At 34.6% G+C, this 12,087-nt stretch overlaps 1 protein-coding gene across 2 annotated transcripts in view; it reads left to right on the top strand.

Annotated features, from left to right (window-relative positions):
• Positions 1–12,087, top strand: part of CDH12 (cadherin 12) — a 935,429-nt gene that overhangs the window by 287,660 nt on the left and 635,682 nt on the right. For both annotated transcript variants that reach the window (XM_070519843.1, XM_070519842.1), the window contains exon 2: positions 6,633–6,712. The gene's annotated coding sequence lies outside the window, so the exon portion shown is untranslated. The remainder of the gene's footprint in view (positions 1–6,632; positions 6,713–12,087) is intronic.

Below are 12,087 nucleotides of genomic sequence, written 5' to 3' on the forward strand. Positions count from 1 at the left end.
TATTGTCATTTGGAAGCATTATGCACCCAATCCGCTTTAAATTTGAATTTGATATAAGGATTGATTTTGAATCAAACAAATAATGTAAATTAACTCTCCAAACTCAAATGAGAACCTGCCACCAAGGACACATCCTCAGAGCAGACTGTTTTTAAATAAAAAAAAAATCCCCAGGGGCTGGCCCCGTGGCCGAGTGGTTAAGTTCGTGCGCTCCGCTGCAGGCGGCCCAGTGTTTCATTGATTCAAGTCCTAGGCGTGGACATGGCACTGCTCATCAAGCCGCGCTGAGGCAGCATCTCACATGCCACAACTAGAAGGACCCACAATGAAGAATATACAACTATGTACCGGGGAGCTTTGGGAAGAAAAAGGAAAAAAAAATAAAATCTTTAAAAAAAAAAAATCCCCAGACACAGCGATGGAATTTCTTTGTTTTCTAGTTCAGGAAAGCCTTTTTATTTTTCTGTATGTGTAGCTTTCCTAGAGCTATTTATGCACTTTTCTCCAATTTACCACCATCTCTGTGCCATTTCAAAGGCTTCACCCACGGAAGTTTTAAGCAACCAACCCCTCAGATGCTCAAATAGCGACCGGTCTAATACTCACCTATCCACATGTACTTATCCTCCAGCTTTGCTCCTCACTCTGGAGCACACCTTTTCCTTGCATTCAGACTCATCCGTTAATCTAAAAATCTGTTTTTGTGTTTCTGCGTATTATGCTTTATAACTGCTATGTTCACATAGTATAGTAAAATTTCTATCCCTGCATTTTTTGGGAAATCGTTAATGTTATTTAAAATGTTGTGTTACTATCAGTTACCTAAATTCAGATAGATGTATTTTTATCTTATTCTGTTGTTGTAATAACAACAATTTTATGGAGTGAATATACTTGTGTCACTTTAAAATGCATCTTTCTTTCTTTCTTTAACATATTGTTTTTCTTAATCTGTTCTGCATTTTAAGTACTCTATCCTTATCTAACGCAGATTCCTTCCCAGGACTCCTGATGTATTTTGAATATGGAGATTTCAAATCAAGCCTAATACATATTGCAAAAGGCAATACTTTGATACACAGGTGATGCTGGAATGCTCTAGGGTCTGAAGTTAGAAACCTGGTGACTATGATGTCCTCTGCTGTGTTCATCAGTCAGTGGCCGTGAGGAGATGTCAAGGGCCTGGAGAGCGCTTATAGCTGAAAACCTGTCAGTACATTTTCTTTGCTGCCTCAGTAACCAACTTTCCACACCTGCTTTGGTTGAACCTCCTTCCCCAGTAAAGTTCAGCTGTGTTGGGAGAGAACTTGGCAGCCTGCAGATGTCCCATTTGGTTTGGTTGTGGTTTGTTGGTGGACCTCACAGCGTGGCTGCTTTTGAAAGTTCTAGAAACAAAGCCTTTAAAGGAATTCTAAGTGCAGTGCAGTGAATGCACCTAAGTTCCTCAATCTTTTAACTCAAGAGACATTAGTGGTATTTTACCAGCGTATTCTACCTATTTTCTTTCATAACATTTCTTTGGAAGAAAATTATTACAAGTATGTTGGGATTATTTTTGAAATAGGCATGTGTCATATTTTTGGCAGAGATCTGCTTCTGCTCCCTTTCAGTACTGTCCACATTAATACAGGTTTTACCTCTCTTTCAAACCCTTTTCGTTGTGGTAAGGACGTTGGAAATGAGATATTCGTCTATGCCTAAATGGCAATTTTTGCAGTGAGTCCTTTTACCTGACATTTGATAACTACTTTTCCTCAGCTGGTATCAGTCCTGGGCATTCCCACCTCTGCTGAATAGCCTCATGACCGTGCCCTTGCAGACTGTACCTGTGCTGACCTAGTGCCCTGGGTCTTGATGCACAACTACTACCTGTTTTTTTTGACAGTTCCCTCAGCTGACATTTTTCTGGTGCCATTTATTTTCATTGCTGTGCGTCTTTACCAGTACCCTACACTGAAGTCAGTTAGCTAATTATAAGGGGCTTATCTTTATTCCAGAAGCAGGTTGAAGAACACAAAACAGTTTATCTAATTCTTTGGTATATCCTCCTTACTGAGAAAACGGGTATCCGGACTCACTGTTTTGTCACCTAATATCCTTAACTAAGTATGATATTTCTCCTGATACTAATGTTGTCCTCTTTTATTAAAGTTCAAGATGCTGGCCCACTGTGTTTTCAAATATTTATGTATTCATAACTCGTCTTACTAATCATGATCTGTTTTTGTGATTATTCTTCTTGACTAAGTTAGGTGTGATAATTGTGATTATGACATAATAAAGCAATCCTTTACCTGCCTTGTTGGATATCATCCATACTCGACACACACATGCAAACTCTCATACATACAATTATACGCACACATATAGATATCAAAAATAAAGATATTTTCTGATAAATTATGAATAAAAATATTTTCATGAATTTAATGGTTGAAATAGTTAAGTAAAGCAATTAGCTGTATATGCATTTGTTATGAATCAAAAGCTTTCAGATATGTTTCTAGGAATTTGAACAAAGCTGCAGTAAACATTCTTCTGCATATCCCTTTTTGCACATGGGCAAGACTTTGTTTAGCAGATGCATGCGGGAATGGAATTGTAGGGCAGAGGTTATCTGCATTTTCACCATTGTTAGATATTGCCAAATGGTTCTTCAAGGTAATTGTATCAATGTTTACTTCCAACACAATTAAAATTTTCATCACTCCACATCTTTGCTAAATGTTGATAATTTCAGACATTATATTTAATAAAAAAATTTTTTTTTGCCAATCTAATTGAATATGAAATGATATATCATTGCTATTTTATTTTGCATTTCTCTGATAATGGCTGACATAGAATCCCTTTTTATGTTCTTATTGTAAATCCTGGTCTTCTTTTCTCTAAATATTCAACTTATAGCCTTGTAAATTCAATATTTTTTTATTGATTATTGAAGTTCTTAATGTAATCTATACTCAAAACTTTGTTCCATGAATGGCAAATATCTTCTCACAGTCAATGACATGATTTCTCCTTTTGTTTGTGAAGTTTGATTTTGAATACCTGATTTTAATTTTAATTCAAATTTATCATTTTGGTTGGTACTTTTAACATTTTCTTTAAAGAAAGATTTTTTTATTTCTATGTCATTAAAAAAATGCTATGCTTTTTTTTTTACATTTATAAGCTTTTATTTCTCTGCACGCCTGAAAGTTATTTTTTGTGTATAGTATGATGAAAGAAATACCCATCTATCTCTGTAACAAGTGAAGATTATATCAGTCCAATGTTGTCTTTAGTATTTGAAAACGATGTTTTCCTTGTGTTTGATTATATGTCTGATGCTCCCTGGGCTATACACACCGTCTTATGTGAAATAGACTCAGGAGGAAGTTGTTTTATCCAATAATTTTTCTCTCTCCTTTGGAAGAGGATAGGAAGAAAATCTACAAGGTTGTCTATAGTAGGCTGAAAAATAAACTCACAAAATATCGCTAGATCCTAACTCATGAAACCTATGAATGTTACCTTATATGGCAATAAAGGATCTTTGCAGATGTGATTAAGTTAAGGATCTTTAGATGAGGAGATTATCCTGGATTATCTGAGTGGGTCCAAAATGCAATCCCATCTATCCTTATAAGTGAGAGGTATATGAAGATTTGGCTCAGAGGGGAGAAATCAATGTGAAGGGGAGCGAGAGATTTGAAGAATCTAGCCTTGAAGCATAGAGTGATGTGACCACAAAACGAAGCATGCAGGCAGTCATTAGAAGTTAGGAGAGTCAAGGAATGGATTCTTCCCTAGACCCTCTGATGTGAGGACAGCTCTGCTGACACCTTGATTTCAGCCTGGTCTTACTGATTTCAGACTTCTGACCTCTAGAGCTGTGAAAGAATAAATTTCTTTTTCTTTGAACCACTACATTTGTGGTAATTTCTTGCCACACCCAAAGGAAGCTGATACAGATTTTGGTACATTTGTACAAAATTTCTAATATAATTTAAAGATATGAAATGGCTTAGAATGTCTTTTGAATATCATTCTTTATTGTTTTTAATCTTTAAGATTTTATTTGACAGGTAAACAATTATAGTTATCAGATGTCTTAATTTGCTTGGGCTGCTATAATGAATTACCATAGATTGGGTGGCTTAAACAGCATTTATTTCTTATGCTTCTAGAGGCTGGAAAGTTCAAGATCAAGGTGTCAGCAGATTCAGTTCCTGGTGAGGATGCTTTTCTTGCTTTTCTGATGGCCGTCTTCTCCTTGTATCCTCATGTGGTAGAGAGCAGACAGAAGCAAGCTTTCTCCTGTCTCTTCTTATAAGAGCACTAAACCCATCAGGAGGGTTTAACCTGTATGGGGGTTTAACCGCCATAACCTAGTGACCTCCCTCCCGTAAGCCTCACCTCTAAATACCATCACACTGGGGATTAGCGTTTTAACACATGAATTTCAGGGGAACACAAACATAGAGTTTATAATACCAGAATAACAGAGTGATAAAAAGAGTTGGTGATTTTACTTCTAGAAAATAACAGTTATGAATCTAGCCTATTATTATCTATATTTTTCACCCAATTTTCATGATAGTGATGAAAGACTTATAAGTATTCTGATTGCCATTTGGTTATAATGGCTAATATGTAGATATTAATTTTAATTATATTATAAGTTCATTAAAAATAAAATTTCTCAGATAGGTAAAATTGATAGAACTCACACTTCTTGTCTTTAAAAAGAAAAGTTGAACCATATGAAAATACAGACACAGTAATAAGATGCATCAACAGAAGAAAATATGTTAGTTCTTATTAAGTAATCTATATTTCCTCATGCTCTTTTTATTGTTTCATTGTATGACACTCAGCAAAAATCGATCAGGCAGCTGTGCCTGTGTGCACAATATTATTAAAGCCTATTTTCCTTTTTCAAGCATGATAAACTTTAATAGGGATGAATGATAACAAATGTCCATGGGCTTTCTCAAAAATTCTTCAGAATCAGGCACCAGACACGTATTTTCTCACTTGTATGGGCATCTATTTTAGTCAATCTGATATATTACTCAGAAAGGAATATTTCAAACAGAAATGTAAGATGTGTTTTCAATAATATACTCTATTATACCAAAGATGCTGTTTATTTGAAAAGTGTTATGGGATTAGAGTCAGAGATATCAGTATTAAGTAATGTTTGGCTTCATAGAAACAATTATGGATATGTGCATATCCACATTAGTATGAATACATATATTTCCCAGCTCAGTCCACTGAGCTGAGAGGGATTAGAATCAATGACACCCCAGCATCAAGGAACACACCTAAGGCCCAGATGCTGATTTCTACCATTCACCAATAAAGGAACCAGAGATAATGCTGAGTCTAGGGCTGAGGTGGGGAATATATAAGATTAGCATGAACCATCTTGTAGTGCCAGAATGTAAGGAAGTGCTCAGTAAACAGACTAGTTGTGGTGTGTCAAAAGGTCACAGAGTCAAGTGAAAGAGTTCATAAAGGCCAAAGCTGGAACAATTAGAGCAAAAAAATAAATAGTTTAGTATTGGGTTATAATACAATACAAAATAAGTATCTTTGAGTTCACACTGATAAACATAAATTACTGACTGAGTGAGTGAATGACTGAATACACAAGCAAGCAAAGAAGCAGATGGGGAGAATAGACAAATCTTTCTTGCAGAAGAATTTAAATTTTTTTTTTTTTTTTTTTTTTTTTGGTGAGGAAGATTTGCCCTGGGCTAACAACTCTTCCCAATCCTCCTCTGTTTTTTTGCTTGAGGCAGATTAGCCTTGAGCTAAGATCTGTGCCAATCTTCCTTTACATTGTATGTGGGATGCCTTCACAGCATGATTGACAAGTAGAGTAGGTCCACACCTGGGATCAGAACCCGGGAATCTGGGCTGCAGAAGCGGAGCACACAGAAATTTAACCACTAGGCCATGGGTTGGCCCCTCAAATAAATTTTGTAGATCTTTCCCCCTGAAGAAGGTGGAACTTAACTCCTTACCCTCGAATGTGGGCTGTGTCTAGTGACTTGCATCCAAAGACAGTATGAAAAGGAAAAGCAAAAGTCACGCTGGGGACATGCACCCTTAATATGAAGTGATGAGAATGACATTACCTCAGTGGTCTTCCTCCAGAAACCAATCTAACAAAAAAAATTAGACCTTCCGTTCCCCCTATTCATGAGAAAAAAATAAGGCAAATTCCGATGGAGGGACATTCTATAGATGTCTGGTCATTACTCTTCAAAACTTTCAAGGTTATCAAAAACAAGGAAAGTCTGGGAAGCTGCCACTGTCCATAGGAGGCTGAGGAGTTATGAAGACTAAATTCACTGTGACATCCGGAACAGAAAAAGAACATTAGGAGAAAAACTAATGAAATCAGAATAATGTGTCAATATGGGTTCATTTGATTGTGTGTATCAGTGTATCAAAAGTTGTGACAAATGAACCATTATAATGTAAAATGCTAACAATAGGAGAAATTGCATGTGGGTTATACAAGAACTCTGAACTATCTTTGCAGCTTTTAAGTAAATGGAAAATATTCTAAAATAAATATATATTAGAAAAAACATTTGACATTAAAACTTTGTGTATGTTTGTCTTTCCAGCTTTGGCTCTATTTGGGAATATAGTCCATTTGGAACTCAGTAGCACTTTGGAGTTTTAAAGAATGCCAGCCTTTTTAAAGGTAGGTGACATTTAAATATCATCAAGACATACACTTTTCACCCCTTAATAAATACCTCAAAATTCAAATTCTTTTTAAAACTTCTTTACTTTTAAAAATACTGATTTCATTAGAGATCAGAATATTCAAATATTTATATACTTACAGGAAGTGGCTGACATAAATGTGACAAAATCATGAAACTTAAGCAATCATTTCTCTTATCAAGAATTCTATATTTTTAAGCTTCTTTATTGCATTTTTTCACACTGTTTCAATTTACATGCAGATTTGGGAAGACCTGGTGGCTATGTGCCTTCTAAAGACAGAAATTGATTTTCTCTTTTTATGTTCTTTTTTTGGTGACACTTTGCCTACTCCCTCATAATTAGTGGATATTACTTTTGTTAAATTGGATATGTTTCATTTCAAAGGCAAACCTCCGATGAAGCTCTGACACCGGAAACAAAGAGACAATGTCACAAATTTTCTTATCTTTATTAATATTAATATGACAGAGTCTAGTTCAATTGTTTCTTGGGCAGGCAATGGTAGGCTGCTGTTCCTTTGTGCATGGCAGGAATCTAAACCCTGAGATTTCGACACTGCCTACTTGGTAATTGTGGCGTCTATTCGTAGAGTATAGTCAAAACAAGCTTTGTATTTTCAGTTCTCAATCAGTGATCAATTAAGATTAACCATTTATATAATAGCTCTGAAAGAAAGGTTAAAGAGATAAGGCAAACATCTAATTACACTGCTGTGGGTTTATGGGTCTTACTGTGATATTCATTCAAACTCTCTCTGCATACTCATATTTAATAAGTAGAAAAATCTTTTCCTTTTGTTTTTAACTTTCCTTTTATGAGATACATTTACTCAAAAAGCATTACACATGAATCTAGTTTTATAACTATCAAATAACTTCAAGTGTCAGATTTGAGTAAAATCTATACAAATTTTAGATATAATTTTTCAAGATTAAAAGTGTGAAATGAAATTAACCATTTTGTATCTCAAATACTATTGATTCCTAATCCCTGTTGTCATCTATTTTATCCTCCAGTCTGTTCTCATCAATATTCAAAATTTCCATATAGAAAATATCTTACTTAGTATAATTTTTGCATTTTATGGAAACTTTGACTAATTTTTAAATCTCTATCTTGAATAATTTTGGAGTCAGGGTTTCATTCCAGATCTTATGCTCAGATTGATAGGGTAAGAGAGGTTAATATTTCAAATTTAATTCTTGTAACTGGCAACTTGTCCTTCTTAGAAAACCATGATTTCATCACCATAAATATTATCTGCAATGCAAGTATGAGGAATAAAAAAGTAATAGCACACCATTCTAATTATTAATATAGGACTTTGTATCTTTTTCTTTAAAGCTTGATGAAGCATTAAACATCCAAAGATCCAAATAAAAAAGGAGCACACTCTTCTCAAGGTCCTTTAGGTGTCTCTGTGCTATAACCAAAGATAAAAAGAAATATATAAGAGTTTGATAATCATTTTACATAAGAATAGTTTAAAGATAATAACTTGAGAAAGGGTAAATTTAAAGAAATTAGAATGTTCACTTGTTTTCATTCAGGAAAGAGTTCAAATTAATGCAGAGGACATTTGAAGAGAATTGTTTTCCTTTTAATGTAAGGGTATTCATAAGCTTCACATGTGAAAATAGACCTGAAAGTGATCTCATTGGAATGATATAATAAAATAAGGAGTAATATCCAAGAATATTGAAGATAGAGGTGTCAAGCCAAATAAACTTAGTATTAAAATATTTATCTTTCATTAATTTAATTTTGAATAGAGTAATGTTCTGGGGCCTTTACAATCTCACCATCTCCTTTCATAAACTCTTTTTTGACCAATCGAAGGAAGAGAAATCTATTTCTCCTTTAAAATTTTACAAAATGGACCGTTTGTTCTACTCACTTATCAATTATATCCGTGATTGCCTAACAAGTAGTTAGATTAATTTATTATAAATCGTGCAAAAATGAGAAAGAAATCACTCTTTTTACATATGGTCAGAGTACTCTCATAATATATAGAATACTTTTTTGGTCCAATATGACAGATGCTATGGTTGTAGAGAAGAAGTGGGCTGGGATTTCTTCTGCATGTTATGGTTGAAAGGGAAGGGGAAACACAGAAAAGAGACATTGGAGCTGGACTTGAAAGAGAAGTAAAATAAGTAAAATAATAAGTAAAGAAGAGGGTATAGATGCATAAAAGGCATGACGATATGTAATATTATTTCATGTTTGGTGAATTTTAAACTATTTGGGGAGATAAAGAATGCAGTATATATCAGCTATGGGGGTAGTTGGTAGATAAATCTAGAATATGAGGCCCAGATGATGAAGAACCTTGAATGAATGTAAAAGCACATCTGGGCTGTGGGATTTATGTTTCATGTGTTGTGGAGCTTTATTTGTTGTTGCTGCTTATGAATGTAGAGAAATAACCTGGTCAGGGGCATGTGCGTGTGTGTGTTTAAGAAAATGATCGCTGGCAATGTATTGGGAGATTATCTTTTTGTATATAGTTGTCTAACCTTTTGGAAGCTTCAGTTTCATCTTATTTGTGTCTATCCCCTGTAATTTCTTAGACAATGAATTGTAGGTAATCAATATTCAAAACATTTGTTTCTTTAGAGATATATTTAAATAGTTTAGGGTTTTTTAGGATTCCTTTAATATTTCATTTCATGAGGACAAGGAGGCAAACTGCAGTTGCAAAAGGAAAGTTCTGGAAATGAACACAGAAGCTGACACAGAGGTAAACAAATCTAAGATCTATCTTTAAAAAAAGTGTTTAGAGCCTTGGTATGAATATCAGGTCCTGACACTCAGAGAACACCACCTCTCAGCAGTGATGAGGTGAAACAGAAACTGATGGAAACATAGAGAGAGCAATAGATCTGCTCAGCCAGGAGTGGATTTGAGCATTTCTGATTTTAGTGCTCACAACACCCTGCTGAGTTGACAATAGGGTTCAGAAAATGAATTGCAGAGCCATCTGTTTAAAAAAGAAATGCACTTTGTAAGGCATTACTAGAAATCATTTTGTAAATTTTTGTTAGTGTGGTTTTCCCCGATGGGTTATTGTTTGGGTTGCAATTAGCACATCTGAAGAAAATAAATGCTGGGATATTTCTAATTTTTGGTAATTGTCAAAGGTTAGTCATTTGAGACAGGCCTGTTAGGATTACACAATGGACTTGTCACTGGGAATTATGATTCATCATCTACACAGGATAATAAGAACAGAAAGGAAAGGAAAATACAGAGGGAGTTGGCTATTTCAACTCAGACTCTGCTAGGCTTTTTATGCAGAAGCAAGAGTTATTCCAGTTGCTCATGATTGCTGTAAGCTTCCAGGATTATTAAAACAGGTTTACTACAAGGGACATCAGTAGAAGAAAAACAAAATCTAAAAAAGATACACTGATCCTCCATTTATTTTCCTGTATGTAATTTTCCATTTTTTTCCTCAATTTTTAGTTTAAAGAGCCATGGGCCACAAGATGCTCTTAAAATCTCACACACTCAGAGACTCAAAGGTCACTTATTTGTGTCTTCATTCCATGGCACATATTTTCAGTTAATTTTAAAGGTCAGTTTCCTCCCGTGAACCTAAAGATGGTATTTGTTAAATAAAGAAGAGAGAAATAAATAAATGGGAGCTGTTTTTTCTAGCTTTAAAGTAATCCTGTGTATATGTCACCCTGCTTTGATGTTATGTGGCAGATCACGATCTAGGTGATTGTGCTATCATTCAGGTTAGCTTAAAATTTCCTCAGTACATAAGCAAGGGGAAATGCATGTTGTTTTTGTTCTAATAAAAACAATCCTGCAGGAGAGGTGAAGAGAATGCTTGATTATGGTCTATGGGACAACAATCCATAATTTACTTTGCAGATGTCTGTGTAATTTAAGCAGCAGGCAGAACAACCACACAGTTGTAGCTGCTCTGGGGACAGGATACCAAGAGGCTCATAAATCATAGTAAGGATTAAAAGCAATGAGCATTCATCTTCTGAACCTCATAAAGGCAATATTGGAAAGCCAAAGATTAGAACATATAGAGCCTGGAATCTCTGTGCAGGCATAAAAGGTGTCACAGTTTTTAAGGCTCCTCTCAATTAGCATTGACCTGCTATTTACAAGTCAGCAGAACATAATTTTAAAGTTGATTAAAAAAGGGCCCCATCCACATCAAAATAAATTAAGTGATAAGATATATTTCTAGGGTATATTAAAAATGAAGTCAAATGATATGGAAACGCTAATCATTTTTTTAGATCGAAACATGTTTCTTCTTGGATAGTATATGGGAAAAAAACCCCTTAATATAGCCAATACAAAAAGACCTTCTTGTTTAGCTAAACATTTTTAAATTGTGAAATGTCATGAGGAAATTCGAACTTCAGATTAGTCAAGTGAAGGAGAGACTGACAGCTGGATCTCTCCTAAAACATTTAGTAAACAAATGGCCTGTTACTAATTGTTTATATTTGAAAAATTATTCTCATCAAAGGTCTTTGGATGCAAATGAGTAAATCGTATACAGTGAGAGGTTTCATTTTTGTTGAAAATTGGAACTTTGATCAAATTTTAAAGCTTTTGAAAAGTTCTCATTTGTTAATTTTCTCAGTATTCTTTTATATCAGGTTCATGGTATAACTGAACATGGCAATTTTATAAAAACACCAGACTAGAGCAGAGAAGAATAAAATCACTCATTCAAGGATAATTATGAGCTTATTAAGGAGACCCAAATAGGTTTCAGTTTCTGATTCCCTAGTTTAATATCAAATATCCCTTGAAAATTATTATTTTAATGTAGCCACTACATAATTGTCTATTTTAGTTAAGGGAGCTATGGTGTGGCTAATCCAGAGTGGCTGATAATGAAAAATATATAATTGTGTTTAGCATTGAAATGTATTTTGTGTTGATATTTGAACATGATTTCATCTGACATTTAGAAAGGCACAACTGCTCCATCTTTGAAAACAACTAGACTAACATAGCAGATATTGGAATTTGGGCTACTTCTGCACTGGGTGTACTCTATTCTACATGCCATCCTTGGGACAAATAACATTTCTTTCCATTTGGCAGGCAACGCTATAGTATTCTAATTTAGTTCAAATATCTTTTTAGCTACCACTTTCCTTCCTCTGGAAAGGTGATTAAGTATCATATGCTTTGATACAAGCTGGCATAATGATTTTACAGTAAGATAGCTTTATTGTTTTGTGTATCATTGTATTTAATTGTTCCTTTATCTGGTTTCTAAAAATACTGTGCTGAATTACCAGCAATAACTCCAGAGAAGGAGGACCTGGAACTCTGAGACTCAGCTAGGCTTCT

Source organism: Equus asinus, chromosome 10 (assembly GCF_041296235.1).
Source record: "Equus asinus isolate D_3611 breed Donkey chromosome 10, EquAss-T2T_v2, whole genome shotgun sequence".
NCBI classification, from domain to species: domain Eukaryota; kingdom Metazoa; phylum Chordata; class Mammalia; order Perissodactyla; family Equidae; genus Equus; species Equus asinus.